Source organism: Hibiscus syriacus, unplaced genomic scaffold (assembly GCF_006381635.1).
Source record: "Hibiscus syriacus cultivar Baekdansim isolate YM2019G1 unplaced genomic scaffold, ASM638163v2 tig00003721_pilon, whole genome shotgun sequence".
Taxonomy (NCBI): Eukaryota; Viridiplantae; Streptophyta; class Magnoliopsida; order Malvales; family Malvaceae; genus Hibiscus; species Hibiscus syriacus.
The window spans coordinates 2219499-2227548 of NW_024061981.1; positions in this window are offsets into that span (position 1 = coordinate 2219499).

Below are 8050 nucleotides of genomic sequence, written 5' to 3' on the forward strand. Positions count from 1 at the left end.
TATACAGATGAAGAAAGATCATTTTGGGCTTGGATTTAAGCCCAATTTTCAGCAAAAGAACAAAGAGATGAAAAGAAGATGTGAAGACAGAAAGGCAAGGTTGAAAGGGAAAGAAATACTTTGGGAACACATGTTTTTCCCACAGTTGAAGACCACATTCAGATCAGGGGGAACAATTAATGTAGAACAACAGCTTGTTGAAGCCTTTAAAGAAGAAAAGTTGACGAAAGATCAAAACATAGTTGAAGAAGCTATGAATGGATTATTTATCAACATGATCATGAATGACAACAAGACTGGAAAATACTTGGATAGGATTCGCCCATGTTTTCCTGGAGAAACACTCAACAATTGGACACTGAAGATCTTCCTATAGTTTTTAATATTAACGCAGAGTAATATTCAGAACTAATCTTTATGTTTAGCTCAAAAATATGAAAACTTTTTGTTATCTTGTAAAGGAAATTATGTTAAATATAAGAAATTTTCTTTAAAATTTTAAGATGGCAATCATTCTTTACATTTTCTTACATTTTTACATTTATTTATTTCATAAATTTACTATATTCTTTCGGAAATATGTGCGACTTAAATTTGCAGGTGTCACAACTTTAATAGCATGTTTATTCCTAAATTTAATCAAGAGATAAATTTAGAGCAGCCCATATGTCTGGAAGAAATCAATGGGTGTGAGGATGAACTGGAATGTGATGTTCCTACTGAACTATTATGATTGGTAGAAAAAGAAGACAAACAAATTCTACCCCACAAAGAAGAGATTGAGACTGTGAATCTGGGAACAAATGAAGAAATGAAAGAGGTGAAAATTGGTACTACTCTGACAATCCAGATAAAACAAGAATTGATAAATCTTCTTCAAGAGTTCAAAGATATCTTCGCCTGGTCTTATCAAGATATGCCTGGCTTGAGTACAGATATAGTGATGCATAAGCTTCCAATCAATCCAGAATATAAACCAGTCCAACAAAAGCTCAGGCGAATGAGGCCAGAAATGTTGTTACAGATCAAAGAGGAAGTTATGAAACAGATCAATGCAGGTTTCCTACAGGCAGCTAAATACCCAGAATGGGTAGCCAATATTGTTCCTGTACCAAAGAAAAATGGGAAAGTTCGAATGTGTGTGGATTACAGAGATCTCAACAAAGCTAGTCCGAAAGATAGCTTTCCATTACCTTACATAGACACCTTGGTGGACAATACTGCAGGGCACGCATGGTTTTCATTTATGGATGGCTTTTCAGGATATAATCAGATAAAAATGAATCTTGAAGACATGGAAAAAACAACATTTGTAACCATGTGGGGCACATTCTGTTATAAAGTGATGCCATTTGGATTGAAAAATGAAGGGGCAACGTATCAAAGAGCCATGGTAACTTTGTTTCATGACATGATACACAAAGAGATTGAAGTATACGTGGATGACATGATTGCCAAATCCCGAACTGAAGAAGAACATATTCAAAATCTGAGAAAGCTTTTCCAGAGATTGAGGAAGTATCAATTAAAGCTCAACCCCGCAAAATGCACTTTTGGGGTAACTTCTGGGAAACTTTTGGGATTTGTGGTTAGCAAAAAAGGAATCGAGATTGATCCAGATAAAGTAAAAGCAATTCAAAATCTCCCACCACCCAATACAAAAAAAGAAGTTCGAGGCTTTTTGGGAAGATTAAATTATATATCTCGGTTCATTTCTCAATTAACTGACAAATGTGATCCAGTGTTTAAATTACTTCGAAAGAACAATCCTGAAGTCTGGAATGAAGAATGTCAAGAAACTTTGGATATTATTAAGAAATATTTATCCAATGCCCCAATTTTAGTATCACCAATGCCTGATAGACCATTAATTCTCTACTTAACGGTCTTTGAAAATTCAATGGGATGTGTACTGGGACAGCATGATGAATCTGGAAGAAAAGAAAAAGCTATTTATTATCTGAGCAAGAAATTTACTGATTGTGAAATTCGATATCCACCAATACAAAAATTATGTTGTGCCTTGGTGTGGGCTACTCGAAGACTCAGACAATATATGTTATACCATACTACTTGGCTGATATCAAAACTTGATCCTTTGAAATTCTTAATGGAATCACCAGCTTTGACAGGTAGAATGGCTAGATGGCAGATGTTATTATATGAGTTTGATATTGTATATGTCAACCAAAAAGCAATAAAAGGAAGTGTCATAGCTGATTTTCTGGCCAGTCGTGTATCAAATGATTATCAGCCTTTGAGTTTCAATTTTCCTGATGAAGATTTGTTGTGCATATCCATGAATGAAGAAGTCAGAACAAATGATGCATCTGCATTTTGGAAGCTTTACTTTGACGGAGCATCCAATGCTTTGGGACGAGGAATCGGGGCAGTGTTAATTTCTCCAGAAAATGTTTATTATCCCTTTACAAGTAGACTGGAGTTCTTTTGCACCAATAACATGGCGGAATACGAAGCTTGTGTCATGGGATTGAAAGCAGCTATAGAAAGAAAAATCAAATGTCTCAAGATATACGGAGATTCATCGTTAGTGGTGTATCAATTGCGAGGAGAATGGGAAACAAAAGATCCCAAATTGTTGGAATATCGAAATTTTACCCTCGAATTAGTGAAAGAATTTGAGAGAGTCACCTTCAATTATCTCCCTCGAGAAGAAAATCAAATGGCAGATGCTTTGGCTACATTAGCTGCTATGTTTCAAGCAACTAAGAAAGTTGATATGATGCCAATCAAAATGCAAGTATATGAAATTCCTGCACATTGTTATAGTGTGGAAGAAGAAGTAGATGGTAAACCATGGTATTATGATATCCTGCAATATATCAAAAATCAAAGTTATCCACAAAATGCATCTGAAATTGATAAAAGAACCTTGAGAAGAATGGCTGCTGGATATTTTCTTGATGGAGAGATTATGTATAGAAGAAGCAATGATCAAATGCTATTGAGATGTTTAAATACTAGCGAAGCTAGAAGCATCATTGAAGAAATACACAGTGGAATATGTGGAACACATGCAAATGGTCTTTCCATGGCCAGAAAAATAATGAGATATGGATACTATTGGGCTACCATGCACACAGATTGCATTGATTATGCAAGGAAATGTCATAAATGCCAGATATATACAGACAAGATTCATGTACCCCCATCTCCTTTACATGTAATGACAACACCCTGGCCATTTTCTATGTGGGGAATAGATGTCATTGGTGCAATCACACCAAAAGCATCGAATGGACATTGCTTCATTCTTGTTGCAATTGATTATTTTACCAAATGGGTTGAAGCTGCTTCATATGCCAATATTAAGAGGTCCACAGTCTGCAAATTCATAAAGAAATAGATAGTTTGCCGGTATGGCCTACCAGAAAGGATCATTACAGATAATGCTCTGAACCTGAACAACAAAATTATGACCGAACTTTGTGCACAGTTTAAGATCAAACATGCAAACTCAGTGGCATATCGTCCAAAGATGAATGGGGCAGTTGAAGCAGCAAATAAGAACATCAAGAGAATCATTACAAAGACCACTGAAACTTACAAAGATTGGCACGAGAAGTTACCTTTTGCTTTATATGCATACCGAACTACTGTTCGAACATCTACTGGGGCAACACCGTTTTCTTTAGTCTACGGGATGGATGCAGTCTTACCAATTGAAGTTGAGATTCCATCGCTTCGAATATTGAGAGAAATAAAATTGGATGAATCTGAATGGATCCAAGCTAGAGTTGATCAATTGAACCTTGTTGAGGAGAAAAGATTGAAAGCTATTTGCCATGGACAGATGTATCAAAAACGGATGATGAAGTCTCATGACAAAAAAGTACATCCAAGAGAATTCCAAGAGGGTGATCTAGTACTAAAAAAAATCTTGCCTATACATAAAGATTTCCGTGGGAAATGGATGCCTAATTGGGAAGGGCCATACGTTGTAAAAAAGGCTTTTTCCGGAGGAGCGTTGATCTTGGCAGAAATGGATGGAAAAATTCTGAGAAATCCAATAAACTCGGATTCTGTCAAGAAATATTATACTTGAAGAGAAGAAAAAGAAGAAAAAAAAGAGAAAAAAAGAAAAAGAGAAAAAAGAAAGAAAAAAGAGAAAAGAAAAAAGAAAAAGGGGGTCAAGATGAAAACCCGCAAAGGGCATCTTGTAACCAAAGGAAGGATTTGAGTTGAAAACCTGAAAGGGCGGCTCAAATGCATGTTGATATTAGGCATCTGGCAATTGAACCCTCTTAAGATTTTGACAGTTTGGGAGAAACTTCACATCTACAAGCATTTTGACAACGTTTGAGATCTTCCAGACAAAAGCTTACATCATTACTCTAAATTGTGTCAATTTTATTAATTTAGAAATACTTATGCTAATAATTTGATGATACATTTGAATTTTTATCAATCTTATGCTTGTCATAACTTTGAATACAATTCTATCTATTTCAAGTTCAATTTATTTGAGATTCAATTTATTTTCGAAAATTCAATTTATTCTTCTATGAATTAACATAATTTTGAAATAAGTTAAAGATTTCTGAATATCACTTTATGTTAATACTTTTAAATGCATGGAATACAAAGTAAATCAATCATCATCATCATAAATCCATGAACAAGTCATTATTTGCACTCTGGATATATAGGGTAACATTGGTTACAGTATTTCAAAAGTTGAAGATGACCAGTTTTACTATTAACTAAATCGTTCCATGATTTGAAAAGAATGGGATATATTGGAACAGCAGAAGAGACAGTTGTCGTAGCAGTCATTGCAAGAAAATGCACCAACAAAAATCTTCTAGTTCATCATGATGATGTTTATTGCTTCCATTAAGATTGTTACATGGGATGCTACCGACAACAAGGTCAAATCCGCCAAATCTACTCATCAATTGCTCCAACTGATCATCATTCAGTTCTTGCACATCTGTTTTCAAAGATATGCTAAGACAGTAGAAGGCGACCTCTGCAGCACTGATTCCAGCAAAAAGAAACAAGACATTGATATGAATGGGAAACATATCTCTAGCAGATCCTCCTCCTCGTGTATGGTTTTTAAGGAAACCTAGAAGCATTTCCGCCTCATCAGGTTGAAGTGGAGCAACTTTATTCCTTCCAACCCATACTAGATTCCATTTTCAGCACTCATCAAGAACATACTTCTGGACACTCGAATGTGGCTCATTGTCATAAGCTTCAAGAGCTTTACAGATCCTTTCTGTCAATTTGGCACTTCCTGTACATATTTATAAACAGTTCAACTTTGTTCTTGGATTCCAGGAAGGCCATCATTTCTTTGTCAATGGAAAAGCATCAGCACATAAAGAAAGCAGAATAAGAACAAATTTGTTCTTAATTGGCAGAATTATGAATATAGCCCTTTTCAGTGTAGTAGCATGAAAAATGCTTTGAATCTATAAATTCTGGCTCTACATCGAATAAATACTGTGATATCCCAGTCCAAACATTAACTGGAACAAATGCAATGTGCTAATAGCATCTTCTGGAAGTGTTCTTTGAGTTATCTGATCTGGTTTGGTATGAACCACAGAATCAATCATTGAATTTGGAAGAGGAATGTGCTCATAGCATCTTCTGGAAGTGTTCTTTGAGTTATCTGATCTGGTTTGGCATGAACCACAGAACCAGTTATTGAATTTGGAAGAGGAATGTGCTCATAGCATCTTCTGGAAGTGTTCTTTGAGTTATCTGATCTGGTTTGGTATGAACCACAGAACCAGTTATTGAATTTGGAAGAGGAATGTACTAATAGCATCTTCTGGAAGTGTTCTTTGAGTTATCTGATCTGGTTCGATATAAAACCACAGAACCAATCATTGGAATTAAAAGATGAATTGCATGATCGTCTTCATTAAGAAGCTTCTTTTCAAGCTTCTTCTGTTTATTCCTTTCCCAAAAAAATCATAGCCCAAGTTTCGCCTTTTCTTGTAATTGGGATCATTACATAATGACTTCCTACCTTTTACCAGAAGAAGTGCATCAGCAGCCTTAATCATTTGAGCAACACATATGAAATCTGTCAATTTTGTAATTGATGAATCTGAACCACATCTCTTCATGGCTATTGAAGCTTCAGCCTTTGAGAATCCCATTTTTGTCAAGTATAACAGTTTATTCTCCTCATCAGAATCAGAATTCAAGATTTCTCGGTATTAAAAGAACTATCGATATCTGTGAAATCATCTTGAAAGGTCACTTCATAATCAGATGAGTTGTTATCAGAATCAACATGTTGCATGAATGCAAGCTTTTCAAGAGCCTATACTATTAAGTTTTATTCTCAAGAGGTTTTGCGATATTATATCTACATCTACATTTGTCAAAGATGATAAGATTCTCTGATTTGAAGGAAAAAGATTTATTGGGTTTCTACAACTGAAGAAATATTCAGTTCACCAATCTGAAATCAAATAACTTAACATTCATGCATCATATTTAGGCATTTGCAAAAATATGTGCATTTTCATTCATTCTCATCCATGTTGAATTTTGACAGGAATTTCAAAGATTTTTAGCAAAGATTCAAATCCATCAATTGATGGATTAACATTGCCAGGTAGAGTTCATAATGAGAAGAACTCATCATCTGAAGAAGGAAGAAGAAGTTCATAATGAGAATAATTTGTTCAACCTTTTGTTTAAATTCATCAATTGATGGATTAACATTGCCATGTAGAGTTCATAATGAGAAGAACTCATCATCTGAAGAAGGAAGAAAAAGTTCATAATGAGAAGAATTTGTTCAACCTTTTTGCTTGAATTCATCATTTGATGGATCAGCTTTGCCAGAGAAAGTCCATAATAAGAAGAACTCATCTGAAGAAGGAAGAAAAAGTTCATAATCAAAAGAATTTGTTCAACCTTTTGCTCAAATCCATCATTCAATAGATAAGCTTTTCCAGTTCGAGTTCATAATGAGAAGAACTCATCTGAAGAAGGAAGAAAAAGTTCATAATGAGAAGAATTTGTTCAACCTTTTGCTTGAATTCATCATTTGATGGATCAGCTTTGCCAGAGAAAGTCTATAATAAGAAGAACTCATCTGAAGAAGGAAGAAGAAGTTCATAATGAGAAGAATTTGTTCAACCTTTTGCCCAAATCCATCACTTGATGGATCTGCTTTTCCATTTCAAGTTCATAATGAGAAGAACTCATCTGAAGAAGGAAGAAAAAGTTCATAATGAGAAGAACTTGTTTAACCTTTTGTTCAAATTCATCACTTAATGGATCAACCTTTACAGAGAAAGTTCATAATGAGAAGAACTCATCTGAAGAAGAATAAGTTCATAATAAGAAGAGCTTATTCAACCTTTTGAATGACTCTATCACAGAAGGAAAGAGGTCAACATCATCCCCAGCAGAAATTTCATAATGAGAAGAACTCATCTAAAAGAAAGAGAAAAATTTATTCAACATCTCCATACTAATCAAGTGAAGTCAAATGAAAAAAATTTATTATCTTTTCGTCTTTGCTTTATTCTTATTAAGAATAAGCAAAGAGGGGCAGCTGAAGATATTCATTTTTTTCATTTAAATATTATTTATATTATTATTATTATTATTATTATTATTATTATTATAATTATACTTATTATAATTATTATTATTAATATATATTATTAATATTGCAAAACCCAAATGGTGGCCCAGATCAATGAGCCCATAACAAACCCTAACAGATTAGGGTTTTTCTATTCCCCCAGTCGCCATTTTCAATTTCAGCCGTTGGATCTGGTTTGATCCAACGGTCCACAGTTTGCCAGAGGAAACCCTAGGGTATCAATACCCTAGGGACACGTCCCAGCGCCGCCGTAGATTCCAGAAGACCACGCGGCGTTGCTTCAGCCTCGCCGCCACTCCAGCCGCACACATGTCGTCCCAACGGTGAGTCACCACTGGGAGTCTGGTGACTCACCAGACTCCATTCTTTTACCCGGTCCGATGGCCACACCGGTGATGGCTATAAAGCCATCACCCCATCTGCGAACAGAAAGAAGAGAAC